General features: G+C 40.0%; 1 protein-coding gene across 6 annotated transcripts in view; it reads right to left on the reverse strand.

Moving 5' to 3' along the window:
- The window catches only part of LINGO2 (leucine rich repeat and Ig domain containing 2), a 2,307,572-nt gene that overhangs the window by 2,159,141 nt on the left and 126,702 nt on the right, over positions 1-21,729 (reverse strand). The gene's annotated exons all lie outside the window — the stretch shown is intronic.

Here is a 21,729-nt window from a genome sequence, read left to right on the forward strand (position 1 = left end):
TAAAATATTTATTAATAAATCAACAATTTTTTCATCATTTTTGCCTACAGCGTGGCATTAACCCCTTTTCCTTTCCAGCATTGAAGATTCATCCACGTGGGGCTGCAGCATCCGCCATATCTGTATGCTGTCTCTGGTGGTTGTGACCCTCACAAACCCCATTAGGTGAGTGTGCATTATTACACACTGCTCTTTTTATATCTGGTAAGACCCTATTTTGCGCTCTTTTTTCCTCAGTCTGTATTATTGAATCAAATATTTTTTCAATTTGATTAAAAGGTCTGTAAACTTAAATATATGTAATAAACAGTCAATAAATATACACTCATTTTATTATTGTAGCATTTTTTCTTTAGCATTCATCCTGTTTGTATTATTTTAGATGTAGTGTTAGAAATATGGAGGACAGTAATATGTTCTTTAAGAAACTGTTATAAATTACTATTTTTCTTTTTTATACACATGCACAAAGGCATACTTTTTCTAAATTGTAATAATTGCACAATAAATCATAACACTCAATGCCTGAGGCTAAGTTTGTTCCTTTTTTTTTTATCCAACGGCTCTGTTTCTTCAAACCTTACTCTTAAAATGATATGCAGTTCAGCAAATGCCAAAAATGTTCATGCCACTCATGACAGTTTCTAAAAAAGCTGGAATCTGTCTCTGCTACATCGAACTGGTACATTTATCTACGCTTTTATTTTAAATGTATGCTATAGAAACATTTTAATATTGCTGATTTGTTAGACAGGACACAGAGCTTTTTTTGCCAATGGTGACATTTCCATAAAAAAGCCCTTATTGGGTGTTTTGCTTAAGGCTAAGTATTTCATGACCTACATCAATAATTCAATAAGTATTACAAATGAAAGTGAATCTCTAAGTACATTTACTAATAGATCTAAGCTATACCTCAAGGTAGAAGATTGTTCTTCTACTTAATATGTTCAACAGGACAGTAGAGGATATATAACTTACTATGAATTTATTTATCTTCTACAAAGTTAAACATATTTACAAAAATTGACAAGTGTCACATACTATGGGCACATGCATTTTACTACTTACTAAGATGAAATATATACAAATAAACTGCTTGTACCCAGGCAATATTTTGTAATATTGCTACCCTAAGAACTTTAAGTGCTCATAGCCAGCGTCGTACTGGCTACTGGAGGAATCTCCAGTAATGCCAGGCCTGGATACAGTTACCTGCATTGCACTCCGGAGCTCTCACCTGAGCTCCAGAGTGCAGCCTAGACGGAACCGCGAGCGCCGAGTGATTGATTCCCCGGCGATTGCGGTTCAGTTCATGACAGCTGCAGACAGACTGCGCTGATCTCCGGTGCTCTCACCTGAACTCCAGAGATCAGCTCGGCCTGTCCGCAGCTGCCATGAACTGAACCACAATTGCCGGGGAATCAATCAATCGATGCTCGCGGCTCAGTCCTGCAAATTCTGAGATCAGTCCAGGCTGCAGGGGAGAGCTCCGGAGTGCAATGCAGTTAACTAAATCCAGGCCTGGCATTACTAGAGATTCCTCTGGTAGCCAGACCGACGCTTCTAATAGCAACTAAAAGTGTGTCAGACGAAGGGTATATGTATATAAGGACTTTTTCAATTTGCTACTCTTCATAAAGCTCATGAAGAAGCTCTAAATAAATGCTAAAAAGTAGTAGTTTCATTGAAATGTAATAACGACTTGCTGTGCATATCTATGTTCAATCATTTGAGCTTCTTTTAATCAATTTAGGTTTCCAAAGACACAAAGCGGTTAAGAGAAGTGACCTAACCATTCAACTGCTTTGAAGCCACTCACTAGTTTAGTCAATACAATTAACAAGAACCTTTCAGAACCGATAACGCTAGTATCCTGATAATATAAGGTTAATCTGCAGGTTAATAGCATTATGATGGTGCCCCCTGAACTGAAAGAGCAGCACCTGGGAGAATGTTGTTTTTTTCCAAAAACTGCCACCTTTCAGTCATTCAGGTGTACCCAAAGCAATTGCAGTCATTCTCATAGATTTGAGAAAGTCAGAAATAAACACACCATGGAACTGACTGAGAACCAGATCTGCACTGCTGCCCTGTAAATCCATCTGCCAATTTGTGCTACGGTATGGTTACATCCACCACTCTTAGGGCCCCTTTGCACACTATGACATCGCAAGCCGATGCTGCGATGCTGTGCGTGATAGTCCCCGCCCCCGTCGCAGCTGCGATATCATGGTGATAGCTGGCATAGCGAACATTATCGCTACGCCAGCTTCACATGCACTCACCTGCCCTGTGACGTCACTCTGGCCGGTGACCCGCCTCCTTATTAAGGGGGCAGGTCGTACGGCATCATAGCGACGTCACAGGGCAGGCGGCCAATAGAAGTGGAGTGGCGGAGATGAGTGGGACGTAAACATCCCGCCCCCCTCCTTCCTTCCGCAGAGCCGGCGTGAGACGCGGTGACGCAGGTAGGAGATGTTCCTCGCTCCTGCGTCTTCTCACACAGTGATGTGTGCTGCCGCAGGAACGAGGAACAACATTGTACCTGTTGCTGCTGCCAAATAATGGAAATGTCGGACCCTACACCAATGATACGATAATGACGCTTGTGCGCTCGTTAATCGTATCAAAAAGGATTTACACACTACGATGTCGACTGCGATGCCATATGTGTGTCACTTTCGATTTGACCCCACCGATATCGCACCTGCGATGTCGTAGTGTGCAAAACCCGCCTTAGTGTTGTGATAAAAGTAAATTGCACTGGACAATGACTGAAAGCCAGCTGCTCTCAGAAGAAATAAAGTTGATTTTCTCCCAAGTGCCACACTTTTAGTACAGATTAATAGCATTATTAGAGGACCACAATTACAAAAAAATATTAAAGGAAATTTCAGAGCAAAAGACACTTACATATACTGTAGCGTCTTACAAATAAAAACCTCACCAGGTGTAAGATGCTCATAACCTTTTGATAGTTTTATCTGTATGGGGGGGCCTTTACTGTTAACTTTGGCTAATCCCACTGATATCAAATGGTTTGGTTGACAGTCTAATGTGTATGGTGCCTCTAAATGATGATGTTGGGGGAGATAAGGATTCAGAATGTTATATTTTAGGCTGCACACACTTTTGTTCTCAAAGAGTTAAACCTCCACCAAAGATGTCTAGTGGAGGCTGTCTTAAAGAGACCACCTAACCACAGTCTGATGTACAATCATTTGGCCATCTGCTATCATTCCAACTCTCCCATACACTTCTGTATATGGAAGAGTTTGCAAAGATAGTCAGCCAAAGGATAGGACACCAATCTAAGTGTATGGGTGATTTAGTCAAATACTTGATCAGCTAACATATATAGCCTTGTTCATATGGCTTTTTTCAGTCTATGTGTTGCCCATGTGTCAAAAAAATAGCACACTTACTCTATAATGATCTCATGTCCAGTCTAATAAATGTAAGATTATCACATAGAGATTAATTTAGAAATCAGAACCACCATCAGTACTTGATTATATAACTATAAGTCATGAATACTTAATAAAAGCATCAGTACATAAATAAAGCACCAGAATTACAATTAGTACATGAATACAGTTCCAGAAGTACCATCAGTAAATGTGTGGATCACTAGATTCACCATTAGTGCATAAATACTTCACCAGAACCACCATCACTCCTTGAAAACATTTCCAGAACTAACATCAATATAAAAAAACATAATCATAAACAGCAGTAGTACATGAATACAGCATGAGAACCTAGCAATGAATACATTTATATAGTCTCAGATCTCCAATCAGTACATAAAATACAGTTCCAGATGCACCAACAGTACATGTATATCTCATCAGAACCATCAACAGTACATGAATATTTCATACTCAGCATCTGTACATAAATATAGTCCTAGAACCATCATCAATACATAAATACAGTACATCACCAGTACTATAATGAGTACACAAATAATACATAAAAGTATTACAAGAATATAAGTGCATCACCAGAACCATTGTCAATAAATGAATATGACACCAGAACCATTTTTAATATATGAATACGGTTTCAGAACCATTGTCAGTACATACATAGAACACTAAACTTAGCATAGTCATAAAATGCAATGCCAGGTCAGCCATCACCATAAACAATTGTATCACATGAACTTTTAACTCTCGATTCCTCTTTAACCCTAGAACGCATACCTGAGGCCTGCTAGGTTACTTGTTTTCTATTGTACATTTCTATGGTTGTGTGTTCTAGAGTTAACAGTCAAGGAAATTAAGGGGTTGTTACTTTATGGAAAAGATACATAAATACAGTCCCATAACCATCATCAGTACATAAAAACATTACCAAAACTATAATCAGTACACAAATAAAGTGTTACCACCACCAATAATACATGATGGTATTACCAGAATATAAGTGCATCACAGAACCATTGTCAATAAATTAATAAACCAGAACCATTTTTAATAAATGAACAGAGTTTCAGAACTATTGTCAGTACATACAGCACATAGAGCAATAAGCTTAGTAGAGTGATCAACTGCAATAGCAAGTCAGGCACCACCATAAACAATTGTACTGCAAGAACTTGTAACTTTCAGTATATTTTTAACAACGGAGGAAATTATGGGGGTTGTTCTCTATGGGAGAGATAGATTAATCAAATGACTGCTTTAAAAACCATACTGCTCTGCATGCAGGTGATCTCTGGTGGCCCAGGTACTGACCCGCACTGTACAATGCATGTTAATCCATAAGATGACATAGCTGCAGGACATCATGCGGAGCCCTGCATTGTAATGCAAAATAAGGCAGTATGGAAAATGGTGGTGAGTAGAGATGAGCGAGCCTCTGAAGGCTCGAGTTCGGTTAGTCGAACGGAGGCTCCGTTCGAGTTAGGTTCGACGAACCGTTCGATGAACCTCTCGAGCCCCATTAAAACCAATGGCAGGCAAACACAAACACATAAAAACACATTCTAAATGTACACATACAGTTAATAAACATTGCCATTACACTTACAGGTCCCCGTGATGCGTCCTGCACTCTGTCTTCCGCCGCTTTTCCTTCCGATAATCGCTGCATCCTCCCGTTAACCAGCACTGATGATAGGACCTTCCGTGACGTCAAAAAAGCATGTGACTAGTCACGTGTCTATTATCTCATTGGTTACAGACTGGTCACATGGCTAGACGTGATTGCTAGGTCCTGTCATTGCATCTCTCCGGTACGCGGTGATCGTTCCAGCATCTCCGTGTAACGGCAAAATGCTCTGGCACATGGTCGGCTTCCGTGTTCTGCTTCCCCGTTCCATTATTCACCGGCTGCCACAGCTGGTCAATAACGGAGATCACCGTTGCTATAGCAACCCGCCTGTCAGCGGTGACGTCACCGCTTATAGCCTGCAGACTCTGCTCACTCACTGAGTGACTAGACTGCACGGGAACCAGCAGAATTCTTCCTCCCATGCAGCTCTGTCTGATGTAGCAGAGCTGCATGGGTTGAAGGAGAAAGAAGACAGAAAACCATGGATCGTGGAGGGCTGACAGGGAGTAATAAACATGGAGTTTCTAAGTGTGTCTGTGTATTTATTTCTATTAAAGTATTTTTTCTCTGTGTGGTGTCTTTTTTTTTAACCTTTATTGGAGATTCTTAATGGCCGGGTCAAACTTGCCTGACATTAAGAATCTCTGACTTAATACTAGTTAGTAAAACAAAGCTAGTATTAACTCATTATTACCCAGCAAGCCACCCGTCACCAGGGCAGCTGGAAGAGTTGGATACAGCGCCAGATGATGGCGCTTCTATGAAAGTGCCATTTTCTGGGGTGGCTGTGGAGTAAAATTCGCAGCAGAGGGTCCCAGAAAGCTCGGGCTAACCTGTGCTGCGGATTCCAATCCCCAGCTGCCTAGTTGTACCGGGCTGGACACAAAAATGGGGCGAAGCCCACGTCATTTTTTTAAAAAATTATTTTATGAAATTCATAAATTAATTAAAAAAAGGGCTTCACTATATTTTTAGTTCCCAGCCAGGTACAAATAGGCAGCTGGTTGTTGGGGGCAGCCATACCTGCCCACTGTACCTGGCTAGCATACTTTGATAAACACCCCATCTCTATAATCTGGTACCTGTAATATTACATTTTTCAAGAAAGGCAACCAGACCCTTCTTCAATTTTAGTAATGAACTAGCTGTACTACCCGGCTTCGCCCGGGTTAATAACTGTTGTTAACAAAATAGAATGTACTAACAAAAATGTATTCTGCACACAAAAAACACAAAACAAATAGATAGAAATGTAATTATTAAAAGGCAAAAACTAAGCTAATAGAAGCATTTCACAACATATATTTCAACACCACAGATATTCCACACAGATTTAACTAAATTGGCCAAGTAATATGCTCTGTCTGTCTCTTTCCCTGTCTGTCTCTTTCCCCGTCTGTCTCTTTCCCTGTCTGTCTCTTTCCCCGTCTGCCTCTCTCTTTCTCTTTTTTTGTCTGTCTCTATCTCTCTGTTTCTTTGCCCATCTGTCTCTTTCTAGGCCTGTCTCTTTCCCAGGTCTGTCTCTTTCCCCGTCTGTCTCCCCGTCTCTTTGTCTGTATTTTTTCCTGCCTGTCTCTTTCCTGGTCTGCCTGTCTCTGTCTGTCTCTTTACTTGTCTGTCTCTATTTCTCTGTCTTTTTGCCCGTCTGTCTCTATCAAGGTCTGTGTCTTTCCCCATCTATCTTTGTCTGTCTCTCTGGTTGTCTCCTCCTTCCCTGTCTGCCTGTCTCTGTCCCTGTCTGCATGTCTCTGTCTCTTTCCAGGTCTGTCTCTTTCCAGGTCTGTCTCTGTCTGTCTCTTTCCCTGTCTTTCTTTGCTTGTCTCTTTCACCGTCTGTCTCTGTCTGTCTCTTTCACCATCTGTCTCTGTCTGTGTCTTTCACCATCTGTCTCTTTCCCTGTCTGTCTCTATCTCTCTATCTGTCTCTCTGTCTGTCTCTCTGTCTGTCTCTGTATGTCTATTATTATTATTATTATTATTAAGGAATAACGTTTGGAACTCCATTCTATGTCTGAACTGGGTGCAAAAAACCTAAAAAACATCACTATGGGGAGATAAGGTATGCACACCAGTGACTATGGAAGGGGAATACATGGAATAGCAGAAACTGCTGTGTGAATACTGACATGAAAAATTCAATAGCTATTTGTAAGAATGAAATGTGAAAAATGGAACCTGCATTACTGCCATGAATATATGAATAAAGAGAAATTTAGCTACTGAATTGATCAATGCAGAAGAACCCCAACACTACGCCAAAGTATTTCTCTACGTTGGGGTCCCTAGCTTGTGTGTGTCCTCTCATGCAGTTAAAAAACTTACCGTGTATGGGACGCTGAGACCCAGGCTATATATGCGTATAATGTGGATTGGCAATAGGTGTGTATGGGGAGGGTTCACAAACGAAAAACTACTAACATTAAGGAATAACGTTTGGAACTCCATTCTATGTCTGAACTGGGTGCAAAAAACCTAAAAAACATCACTATGGGGAGATAAGGTATGCACACCAGTGACTATGGAAGGGGAATACATGGAATAGCAGAAACTGCTGTGTGAATACTGACATGAAAAATTCAATAGCTATTTGTAAGAATGAAATGTGAAAAATGGAACCTGCATTACTGCCATGAATATATGAATAAAGAGAAATTTAGCTACTGAATTGATCAATGCAGAAGAGCCCCAACACTACGCCAAAGTATTTCTCTACGTTGGGGTCCCTAGCTTGTGTGTGTCCTCTCATGCAGTTAAAAAACTTACCGTGTATGGGACGCTGAGACCCAGGCTATATATGCGTATAATGTGGATTGGCAATAGGTGTGTATGGGGAGGGTTCACAAACGAAAAACTACTAACATTAAGGAATAACGTTTGGAACTCCATTCTATGTCTGAACTGGGTGCAAAAAACCTAAAAAACATCACTATGGGGAGATAAGGTATGCACACCAGTGACTATGGAAGGGGAATACATGGAATAGCAGAAACTGCTGTGTGAATACTGACATGAAAAATTCAATAGCTATTTGTAAGAATGAAATGTGAAAAATGGAACCTGCATTACTGCCATGAATATATGAATAAAGAGAAATTTAGCTACTGAATTGATCAATGCAGAAGAGCCCCAACACTACGCCAAAGTATTTCTCTACGTTGGGGTCCCTAGCTTGTGTGTGTCCTCTCATGCAGTTAAAAAACTTACCGTGTATGGGACGCTGAGACCCAGGCTATATATGCGTATAATGTGGATTGGCAATAGGTGTGTATGGGGAGGGTTCACAAACGAAAAACTACTAACATTAAGGAATAACGTTTGGAACTCCATTCTATGTCTGAACTGGGTGCAAAAAACCTAAAAAACATCACTATGGGGAGATAAGGTATGCACACCAGTGACTATGGAAGGGGAATACATGGAATAGCAGAAACTGCTGTGTGAATACTGACATGAAAAATTCAATAGCTATTTGTAAGAATGAAATGTGAAAAATGGAACCTGCATTACTGCCATGAATATATGAATAAAGAGAAATTTAGCTACTGAATTGATCAATGCAGAAGAGCCCCAACACTACGCCAAAGTATTTCTCTACGTTGGGGTCCCTAGCTTGTGTGTGTCCTCTCATGCAGTTAAAAAACTTACCGTGTATGGGACGCTGAGACCCAGGCTATATATGCGTATAATGTGGATTGGCAATAGGTGTGTATGGGGAGGGTTCACAAACGAAAAACTACTAACATTAAGGAATAACGTTTGGAACTCCATTCTATGTCTGAACTGGGTGCAAAAAACCTAAAAAACATCACTATGGGGAGATAAGGTATGCACACCAGTGACTATGGAAGGGGAATACATGGAATAGCAGAAACTGCTGTGTGAATACTGACATGAAAAATTCAATAGCTATTTGTAAGAATGAAATGTGAAAAATGGAACCTGCATTACTGCCATGAATATATGAATAAAGAGAAATTTAGCTACTGAATTGATCAATGCAGAAGAGCCCCAACACTACGCCAAAGTATTTCTCTACGTTGGGGTCCCTAGCTTGTGTGTGTCCTCTCATGCAGTTAAAAAACTTACCGTGTATGGGACGCTGAGACCCAGGCTATATATGCGTATAATGTGGATTGGCAATAGGTGTGTATGGGGAGGGGAGGGTTCACAAACGAAAAACTACTAACATTAAGGAATAACGTTTGGAACTCCATTCTATGTCTGAACTGGGTGCAAAAAACCTAAAAAACATCACTATGGGGAGATAAGGTATGCACACCAGTGACTATGGAAAGGGAATACATGGAATAGCAGAAACTGCTGTGTGAATACTGACATGAAAAATTCAATAGCTATTTGTAAGAATGAAATGTGAAAAATGGAACCTGCATTACTGCCATGAATATATGAATAAAGAGAAATTTAGCTACTGAATTGATCAATGCAGAAGAGCCCCAACACTACGCCAAAGTATTTCTCTACGTTGGGGTCCCTAGCTTGTGTGTGTCCTCTCATGCAGTTAAAAAACTTACCGTGTATGGGACGCTGAGACCCAGGCTATATATGCGTATAATGTGGATTGGCAATAGGTGTGTATGGGGAGGGTTCACAAACAAAAAACTACTAACATTAAGGAATAACGTTTGGAACTCCAACGTTTTGCACCCAGTTCAGACATAGAATGGAGTTCCAAACGTTATTCCTTAATGTTAGTAGTTTTTCGTTTGTGAACCCTCCCCATACACACCTATTGCCAATCCACATTATACGCATATATAGCCTGGGTCTCAGCGTCCCATACACGGTAAGTTTTTTAACTGCATGAGAGGACACACACAAGCTAGGGACCCCAACGTAGAGAAATACTTTGGCGTAGTGTTGGGGCTCTTCTGCATTGATCAATTCAGTAGCTAAATTTCTCTTTATTCATATATTCATGGCAGTAATGCAGGTTCCATTTTTCACATTTCATTCTTACAAATAGCTATTGAATTTTTCATGTCAGTATTCACACAGCAGTTTCTGCTATTCCATGTATTCCCCTTCCATAGTCACTGGTGTGCATACCTTATCTCCCCATAGTGATGTTTTTTAGGTTTTTTGCACCCAGTTCAGACATAGAATGGAGTTCCAAACGTTATTCCTTAATGTTAGTAGTTTTTCGTTTGTGAACCCTCCCCATACACACCTATTGCCAATCCACATTATACGCATATATAGCCTGGGTCTCAGCGTCCCATACACGGTAAGTTTTTTAACTGCATGAGAGGACACACACAAGCTAGGGACCCCAACGTAGAGAAATACTTTGGCGTAGTGTTGGGGCTCTTCTGCATTGATCAATTCAGTAGCTAAATTTCTCTTTATTCATATATTCATGGCAGTAATGCAGGTTCCATTTTTCACATTTCATTCTTACAAATAGCTATTGAATTTTTCATGTCAGTATTCACACAGCAGTTTCTGCTATTCCATGTATTCCCCTTCCATAGTCACTGGTGTGCATACCTTATCTCCCCATAGTGATGTTTTTTAGGTTTTTTGCACCCAGTTCAGACATAGAATGGAGTTCCAAACGTTATTCCTTAATGTTAGTAGTTTTTCGTTTGTGAACCCTCCCCATACACACCTATTGCCAATCCACATTATACGCATATATAGCCTGGGTCTCAGCGTCCCATACACGGTAAGTTTTTTAACTGCATGAGAGGACACACACAAGCTAGGGACCCCAACGTAGAGAAATACTTTGGCGTAGTGTTGGGGCTCTTCTGCATTGATCAATTCAGTAGCTAAATTTCTCTTTATTCATATATTCATGGCAGTAATGCAGGTTCCATTTTTCACATTTCATTCTTACAAATAGCTATTGAATTTTTCATGTCAGTATTCACACAGCAGTTTCTGCTATTCCATGTATTCCCCTTCCATAGTCACTGGTGTGCATACCTTATCTCCCCATAGTGATGTTTTTTAGGTTTTTTGCACCCAGTTCAGACATAGAATGGAGTTCCAAACGTTATTCCTTAATGTTAGTAGTTTTTCGTTTGTGAACCCTCCCCATACACACCTATTGCCAATCCACATTATACGCATATATAGCCTGGGTCTCAGCGTCCCATACACGGTAAGTTTTTTAACTGCATGAGAGGACACACACAAGCTAGGGACCCCAACGTAGAGAAATACTTTGGCGTAGTGTTGGGGCTCTTCTGCATTGATCAATTCAGTAGCTAAATTTCTCTTTATTCATATATTCATGGCAGTAATGCAGGTTCCATTTTTCACATTTCATTCTTACAAATAGCTATTGAATTTTTCATGTCAGTATTCACACAGCAGTTTCTGCTATTCCATGTATTCCCCTTCCATAGTCACTGGTGTGCATACCTTATCTCCCCATAGTGATGTTTTTTAGGTTTTTTGCACCCAGTTCAGACATAGAATGGAGTTCCAAACGTTATTCCTTAATGTTAGTAGTTTTTCGTTTGTGAACCCTCCCCATACACACCTATTGCCAATCCACATTATACGCATATATAGCCTGGGTCTCAGCGTCCCATACACGGTAAGTTTTTTAACTGCATGAGAGGACACACACAAGCTAGGGACCCCAACGTAGAGAAATACTTTGGCGTAGTGTTGGGGCTCTTCTGCATTGATCAATTCAGTAGCTAAATTTCTCTTTATTCATATATTCATGGCAGTAATGCAGGTTCCATTTTTCACATTTCATTCTTACAAATAGCTATTGAATTTTTCATGTCAGTATTCACACAGCAGTTTCTGCTATTCCATGTATTCCCCTTCCATAGTCACTGGTGTGCATACCTTATCTCCCCATAGTGATGTTTTTTAGGTTTTTTGCACCCAGTTCAGACATAGAATGGAGTTCCAAACGTTATTCCTTAATGTTAGTAGTTTTTCGTTTGTGAACCCTCCCCATACACACCTATTGCCAATCCACATTATACGCATATATAGCCTGGGTCTCAGCGTCCCATACACGGTAAGTTTTTTAACTGCATGAGAGGACACACACAAGCTAGGGACCCCAACGTAGAGAAATACTTTGGCGTAGTGTTGGGGCTCTTCTGCATTGATCAATTCAGTAGCTAAATTTCTCTTTATTCATATATTCATGGCAGTAATGCAGGTTCCATTTTTCACATTTCATTCTTACAAATAGCTATTGAATTTTTCATGTCAGTATTCACACAGCAGTTTCTGCTATTCCATGTATTCCCCTTCCATAGTCACTGGTGTGCATACCTTATCTCCCCATAGTGATGTTTTTTAGGTTTTTTGCACCCAGTTCAGACATAGAATGGAGTTCCAAACGTTATTCCTTAATGTTAGTAGTTTTTCGTTTGTGAACCCTCCCCATACACACCTATTGCCAATCCACATTATACGCATATATAGCCTGGGTCTCAGCGTCCCATACACGGTAAGTTTTTTAACTGCATGAGAGGACACACACAAGCTAGGGACCCCAACGTAGAGAAATACTTTGGCGTAGTGTTGGGGCTCTTCTGCATTGATCAATTCAGTAGCTAAATTTCTCTTTATTCATATATTCATGGCAGTAATGCAGGTTCCATTTTTCACATTTCATTCTTACAAATAGCTATTGAATTTTTCATGTCAGTATTCACACAGCAGTTTCTGCTATTCCATGTATTCCCCTTCCATAGTCACTGGTGTGCATACCTTATCTCCCCATAGTGATGTTTTTTAGGTTTTTTGCACCCAGTTCAGACATAGAATGGAGTTCCAAACGTTATTCCTTAATGTTAGTAGTTTTTCGTTTGTGAACCCTCCCCATACACACCTATTGCCAATCCACATTATACGCATATATAGCCTGGGTCTCAGCGTCCCATACACGGTAAGTTTTTTAACTGCATGAGAGGACACACACAAGCTAGGGACCCCAACGTAGAGAAATACTTTGGCGTAGTGTTGGGGCTCTTCTGCATTGATCAATTCAGTAGCTAAATTTCTCTTTATTCATATATTCATGGCAGTAATGCAGGTTCCATTTTTCACATTTCATTCTTACAAATAGCTATTGAATTTTTCATGTCAGTATTCACACAGCAGTTTCTGCTATTCCATGTATTCCCCTTCCATAGTCACTGGTGTGCATACCTTATCTCCCCATAGTGATGTTTTTTAGGTTTTTTGCACCCAGTTCAGACATAGAATGGAGTTCCAAACGTTATTCCTTAATGTTAGTAGTTTTTCGTTTGTGAACCCTCCCCATACACACCTATTGCCAATCCACATTATACGCATATATAGCCTGGGTCTCAGCGTCCCATACACGGTAAGTTTTTTAACTGCATGAGAGGACACACACAAGCTAGGGACCCCAACGTAGAGAAATACTTTGGCGTAGTGTTGGGGCTCTTCTGCATTGATCAATTCAGTAGCTAAATTTCTCTTTATTCATATATTCATGGCAGTAATGCAGGTTCCATTTTTCACATTTCATTCTTACAAATAGCTATTGAATTTTTCATGTCAGTATTCACACAGCAGTTTCTGCTATTCCATGTATTCCCCTTCCATAGTCACTGGTGTGCATACCTTATCTCCCCATAGTGATGTTTTTTAGGTTTTTTGCACCCAGTTCAGACATAGAATGGAGTTCCAAACGTTATTCCTTAATGTTAGTAGTTTTTCGTTTGTGAACCCTCCCCATACACACCTATTGCCAATCCACATTATACGCATATATAGCCTGGGTCTCAGCGTCCCATACACGGTAAGTTTTTTAACTGCATGAGAGGACACACACAAGCTAGGGACCCCAACGTAGAGAAATACTTTGGCGTAGTGTTGGGGCTCTTCTGCATTGATCAATTCAGTAGCTAAATTTCTCTTTATTCATATATTCATGGCAGTAATGCAGGTTCCATTTTTCACATTTCATTCTTACAAATAGCTATTGAATTTTTCATGTCAGTATTCACACAGCAGTTTCTGCTATTCCATGTATTCCCCTTCCATAGTCACTGGTGTGCATACCTTATCTCCCCATAGTGATGTTTTTTAGGTTTTTTGCACCCAGTTCAGACATAGAATGGAGTTCCAAACGTTATTCCTTAATGTTAGTAGTTTTTCGTTTGTGAACCCTCCCCATACACACCTATTGCCAATCCACATTATACGCATATATAGCCTGGGTCTCAGCGTCCCATACACGGTAAGTTTTTTAACTGCATGAGAGGACACACACAAGCTAGGGACCCCAACGTAGAGAAATACTTTGGCGTAGTGTTGGGGCTCTTCTGCATTGATCAATTCAGTAGCTAAATTTCTCTTTATTCATATATTCATGGCAGTAATGCAGGTTCCATTTTTCACATTTCATTCTTACAAATAGCTATTGAATTTTTCATGTCAGTATTCACACAGCAGTTTCTGCTATTCCATGTATTCCCCTTCCATAGTCACTGGTGTGCATACCTTATCTCCCCATAGTGATGTTTTTTAGGTTTTTTGCACCCAGTTCAGACATAGAATGGAGTTCCAAACGTTATTCCTTAATGTTAGTAGTTTTTCGTTTGTGAACCCTCCCCATACACACCTATTGCCAATCCACATTATACGCATATATAGCCTGGGTCTCAGCGTCCCATACACGGTAAGTTTTTTAACTGCATGAGAGGACACACACAAGCTAGGGACCCCAACGTAGAGAAATACTTTGGCGTAGTGTTGGGGCTCTTCTGCATTGATCAATTCAGTAGCTAAATTTCTCTTTATTCATATATTCATGGCAGTAATGCAGGTTCCATTTTTCACATTTCATTCTTACAAATAGCTATTGAATTTTTCATGTCAGTATTCACACAGCAGTTTCTGCTATTCCATGTATTCCCCTTCCATAGTCACTGGTGTGCATACCTTATCTCCCCATAGTGATGTTTTTTAGGTTTTTTGCACCCAGTTCAGACATAGAATGGAGTTCCAAACGTTATTCCTTAATGTTAGTAGTTTTTCGTTTGTGAACCCTCCCCATACACACCTATTGCCAATCCACATTATACGCATATATAGCCTGGGTCTCAGCGTCCCATACACGGTAAGTTTTTTAACTGCATGAGAGGACACACACAAGCTAGGGACCCCAACGTAGAGAAATACTTTGGCGTAGTGTTGGGGCTCTTCTGCATTGATCAATTCAGTAGCTAAATTTCTCTTTATTCATATATTCATGGCAGTAATGCAGGTTCCATTTTTCACATTTCATTCTTACAAATAGCTATTGAATTTTTCATGTCAGTATTCACACAGCAGTTTCTGCTATTCCATGTATTCCCCTTCCATAGTCACTGGTGTGCATACCTTATCTCCCCATAGTGATGTTTTTTAGGTTTTTTGCACCCAGTTCAGACATAGAATGGAGTTCCAAACGTTATTCCTTAATGTTAGTAGTTTTTCGTTTGTGAACCCTCCCCATACACACCTATTGCCAATCCACATTATACGCATATATAGCCTGGGTCTCAGCGTCCCATACACGGTAAGTTTTTTAACTGCATGAGAGGACACACACAAGCTAGGGACCCCAACGTAGAGAAATACTTTGGCGTAGTGTTGGGGCTCTTCTGCATTGATCAATTCAGTAGCTAAATTTCTCTTTATTCATATATTCATGGCAGTAATGCAGGTTCCATTTTTCACATTTCATTCTTACAAATAGCTATTGAATTTTTCATGTCAGTATTCACACAGCAGTTTCTGCTATTCCATGTATTCCCCTTCCATAGTCACTGGTGTGCATACCTTATCTCCCCATAGTGATGTTTTTTAGGTTTTTTGCACCCAGTTCAGACATAGAATGGAGTTCCAAACGTTATTCCTTAATGTTAGTAGTTTTTCGTTTGTGAACCCTCCCCATACACACCTATTGCCAATCCACATTATACGCATATATAGCCTGGGTCTCAGCGTCCCATACACGGTAAGTTTTTTAACTGCATGAGAGGACACACACAAGCTAGGGACCCCAACGTAGAGAAATACTTTGGCGTAGTGTTGGGGCTCTTCTGCATTGATCAATTCAGTAGCTAAATTTCTCTTTATTCATATATTCATGGCAGTAATGCAGGTTCCATTTTTCACATTTCATTCTTACAAATAGCTATTGAATTTTTCATGTCAGTATTCACACAGCAGTTTCTGCTATTCCATGTATTCCCCTTCCATAGTCACTGGTGTGCATACCTTATCTCCCCATAGTGATGTTTTTTAGGTTTTTTGCACCCAGTTCAGACATAGAATGGAGTTCCAAACGTTATTCCTTAATGTTAGTAGTTTTTCGTTTGTGAACCCTCCCCATACACACCTATTGCCAATCCACATTATACGCATATATAGCCTGGGTCTCAGCGTCCCATACACGGTAAGTTTTTTAACTGCATGAGAGGACACACACAAGCTAGGGACCCCAACGTAGAGAAATACTTTGGCGTAGTGTTGGGGCTCTTCTGCATTGATCAATTCAGTAGCTAAATTTCTCTTTATTCATATATTCATGGCAGTAATGCAGGTTCCATTTTTCACATTTCATTCTTACAAATAGCTATTGAATTTTTCATGTCAGTATTCACACAGCAGTTTCTGCTATTCCATGTATTCCCCTTCCATAGTCACTGGTGTGCATACCTTATCTCCCCATAGTGATGTTTTTTAGGTTTTTTGCACCCAGTTCAGACATAGAATGGAGTTCCAAACGTTATTCCTTAATGTTAGTAGTTTTTCGTTTGTGAACCCTCCCCATACACACCTATTGCCAATCCACATTATACGCATATATAGCCTGGGTCTCAGCGTCCCATACACGGTAAGTTTTTTAACTGCATGAGAGGACACACACAAGCTAGGGACCCCAACGTAGAGAAATACTTTGGCGTAGTGTTGGGGCTCTTCTGCATTGATCAATTCAGTAGCTAAATTTCTCTTTATTCATATATTCATGGCAGTAATGCAGGTTCCATTTTTCACATTTCATTCTTACAAATAGCTATTGAATTTTTCATGTCAGTATTCACACAGCAGTTTCTGCTATTCCATGTATTCCCCTTCCATAGTCACTGGTGTGCATACCTTATCTCCCCATAGTGATGTTTTTTAGGTTTTTTGCACCCAGTTCAGACATAGAATGGAGTTCCAAACGTTATTCCTTAATGTTAGTAGTTTTTCGTTTGTGAACCCTCCCCATACACACCTATTGCCAATCCACATTATACGCATATATAGCCTGGGTCTCAGCGTCCCATACACGGTAAGTTTTTTAACTGCATGAGAGGACACACACAAGCTAGGGACCCCAACGTAGAGAAATACTTTGGCGTAGTGTTGGGGCTCTTCTGCATTGATCAATTCAGTAGCTAAATTTCTCTTTATTCATATATTCATGGCAGTAATGCAGGTTCCATTTTTCACATTTCATTCTTACAAATAGCTATTGAATTTTTCATGTCAGTATTCACACAGCAGTTTCTGCTATTCCATGTATTCCCCTTCCATAGTCACTGGTGTGCATACCTTATCTCCCCATAGTGATGTTTTTTAGGTTTTTTGCACCCAGTTCAGACATAGAATGGAGTTCCAAACGTTATTCCTTAATGTTAGTAGTTTTTCGTTTGTGAACCCTCCCCATACACACCTATTGCCAATCCACATTATACGCATATATAGCCTGGGTCTCAGCGTCCCATACACGGTAAGTTTTTTAACTGCATGAGAGGACACACACAAGCTAGGGACCCCAACGTAGAGAAATACTTTGGCGTAGTGTTGGGGCTCTTCTGCATTGATCAATTCAGTAGCTAAATTTCTCTTTATTCATATATTCATGGCAGTAATGCAGGTTCCATTTTTCACATTTCATTCTTACAAATAGCTATTGAATTTTTCATGTCAGTATTCACACAGCAGTTTCTGCTATTCCATGTATTCCCCTTCCATAGTCACTGGTGTGCATACCTTATCTCCCCATAGTGATGTTTTTTAGGTTTTTTGCACCCAGTTCAGACATAGAATGGAGTTCCAAACGTTATTCCTTAATGTTAGTAGTTTTTCGTTTGTGAACCCTCCCCATACACACCTATTGCCAATCCACATTATACGCATATATAGCCTGGGTCTCAGCGTCCCATACACGGTAAGTTTTTTAACTGCATGAGAGGACACACACAAGCTAGGGACCCCAACGTAGAGAAATACTTTGGCGTAGTGTTGGGGCTCTTCTGCATTGATCAATTCAGTAGCTAAATTTCTCTTTATTCATATATTCATGGCAGTAATGCAGGTTCCATTTTTCACATTTCATTCTTACAAATAGCTATTGAATTTTTCATGTCAGTATTCACACAGCAGTTTCTGCTATTCCATGTATTCCCCTTCCATAGTCACTGGTGTGCATACCTTATCTCCCCATAGTGATGTTTTTTAGGTTTTTTGCACCCAGTTCAGACATAGAATGGAGTTCCAAACGTTATTCCTTAATGTTAGTAGTTTTTCGTTTGTGAACCCTCCCCATACACACCTATTGCCAATCCACATTATACGCATATATAGCCTGGGTCTCAGCGTCCCATACACGGTAAGTTTTTTAACTGCATGAGAGGACACACACAAGCTAGGGACCCCAACGTAGAGAAATACTTTGGCGTAGTGTTGGGGCTCTTCTGCATTGATCAATTCAGTAGCTAAATTTCTCTTTATTCATATATTCATGGCAGTAATGCAGGTTCCATTTTTCACATTTCATTCTTACAAATAGCTATTGAATTTTTCATGTCAGTATTCACACAGCAGTTTCTGCTATTCCATGTATTCCCCTTCCATAGTCACTGGTGTGCATACCTTATCTCCCCATAGTGATGTTTTTTAGGTTTTTTGCACCCAGTTCAGACATAGAATGGAGTTCCAAACGTTATTCCTTAATGTTAGTAGTTTTTCGTTTCTGAACCCTCCCCATACACACCTATTGCCAATCCACATTATACGCATATATAGCCTGGGTCTCAGCGTCCCATACACGGTAAGTTTTTTAACTGCATGAGAGGACACACACAAGCTAGGGACCCCAACGTAGAGAAATACTTTGGCGTAGTGTTGGGGCTCTTCTGCATTGATCAATTCAGTAGCTAAATTTCTCTTTATTCATATATTCATGGCAGTAATGCAGGTTCCATTTTTCACATTTCATTCTTACAAATAGCTATTGAATTTTTCATGTCAGTATTCACACAGCAGTTTCTGCTATTCCATGTATTCCCCTTCCATAGTCACTGGTGTGCATACCTTATCTCCCCATAGTGATGTTTTTTAGGTTTTTTGCACCCAGTTCAGACATAGAATGGAGTTCCAAACGTTATTCCTTAATGTTAGTAGTTTTTCGTTTGTGAACCCTCCCCATACACACCTATTGCCAATCCACATTATACGCATATATAGCCTGGGTCTCAGCGTCCCATACACGGTAAGTTTTTTAACTGCATGAGAGGACACACACAAGCTAGGGACCCCAACGTAGAGAAATACTTTGGCGTAGTGTTGGGGCTCTTCTGCATTGATCAATTCAGTAGCTAAATTTCTCTTTATTCATATATTCATGGCAGTAATGCAGGTTCCATTTTTCACATTTCATTCTTACAAATAGCTATTGAATTTTTCATGTCAGTATTCACACAGCAGTTTCTGCTATTCCATGTATTCCCCTTCCATAGTCACTGGTGTGCATACCTTATCTCCCCATAGTGATGTTTTTTAGGTTTTTTGCACCCAGTTCAGACATAGAATGGAGTTCCAAACGTTATTCCTTAATGTTAGTAGTTTTTCGTTTGTGAACCCTCCCCATACACACCTATTGCCAATCCACATTATACGCATATATAGCCTGGGTCTCAGCGTCCCATACACGGTAAGTTTTTTAACTGCATGAGAGGACACACACAAGCTAGGGACCCCAACGTAGAGAAATACTTTGGCGTAGTGTTGGGGCTCTTCTGCATTGATCAATTCAGTAGCTAAATTTCTCTTTATTCATATATTCATGGCAGTAATGCAGGTTCCATTTTTCACATTTCATTCTTACAAATAGCTATTGAATTTTTCATGTCAGTATTCACACAGCAGTTTCTGCTATTCCATGTATTCCCCTTCCATAGTCACTGGTGTGCATACCTTATCTCCCCATAGTGATGTTTTTTAGGTTTTTTGCACCCAGTTCAGACATAGAATGGAGTTCCAAACGTTATTCCTTAATGTTAGTAGTTTTTCGTTTGTGAACCCTCCCCATACACACCTATTGCCAATCCACATTATACGCATATATAGCCTGGGTCTCAGCGTCCCATACACGGTAAGTTTTTTAACTGCATGAGAGGACACACACAAGCTAGGGACCCCAACGTAGAGAAATACTTTGGCGTAGTGTTGGGGCTCTTCTGCATTGATCAATTCAGTAGCTAAATTTCTCTTTATTCATATATTCATGGCAGTAATGCAGGTTCCATTTTTCACATTTCATTCTTACAAATAGCTATTGAATTTTTCATGTCAGTATTCACACAGCAGTTTCTGCTATTCCATGTATTCCCCTTCCATAGTCACTGGTGTGCATACCTTATCTCCCCATAGTGATGTTTTTTAGGTTTTTTGCACCCAGTTCAGACATAGAATGGAGTTCCAAACGTTATTCCTTAATGTTAGTAGTTTTTCGTTTGTGAACCCTCCCCATACACACCTATTGCCAATCCACATTATACGCATATATAGCCTGGGTCTCAGCGTCCCATACACGGTAAGTTTTTTAACTGCATGAGAGGACACACACAAGCTAGGGACCCCAACGTAGAGAAATACTTTGGCGTAGTGTTGGGGCTCTTCTGCATTGATCAATTCAGTAGCTAAATTTCTCTTTATTCATATATTCATGGCAGTAATGCAGGTTCCATTTTTCACATTTCATTCTTACAAATAGCTATTGAATTTTTCATGTCAGTATTCACACAGCAGTTTCTGCTATTCCATGTATTCCCCTTCCATAGTCACTGGTGTGCATACCTTATCTCCCCATAGTGATGTTTTTTAGGTTTTTTGCACCCAGTTCAGACATAGAATGGAGTTCCAAACGTTATTCCTTAATGTTAGTAGTTTTTCGTTTGTGAACCCTCCCCATACACACCTATTGCCAATCCACATTATACGCATATATAGCCTGGGTCTCAGCGTCCCATACACGGTAAGTTTTTTAACTGCATGAGAGGACACACACAAGCTAGGGACCCCAACGTAGAGAAATACTTTGGCGTAGTGTTGGGGCTCTTCTGCATTGATCAATTCAGTAGCTAAATTTCTCTTTATTCATATATTCATGGCAGTAATGCAGGTTCCATTTTTCACATTTCATTCTTACAAATAGCTATTGAATTTTTCATGTCAGTATTCACACAGCAGTTTCTGCTATTCCATGTATTCCCCTTCCATAGTCACTGGTGTGCATACCTTATCTCCCCATAGTGATGTTTTTTAGGTTTTTTGCACCCAGTTCAGACATAGAATGGAGTTCCAAACGTTATTCCTTAATGTTAGTAGTTTTTCGTTTGTGAACCCTCCCCATACACACCTATTGCCAATC

Source organism: Anomaloglossus baeobatrachus, chromosome 1, assembly GCF_048569485.1.
Source record: "Anomaloglossus baeobatrachus isolate aAnoBae1 chromosome 1, aAnoBae1.hap1, whole genome shotgun sequence".
NCBI lineage: Eukaryota > Metazoa > Chordata > Amphibia > Anura > Aromobatidae > Anomaloglossus > Anomaloglossus baeobatrachus.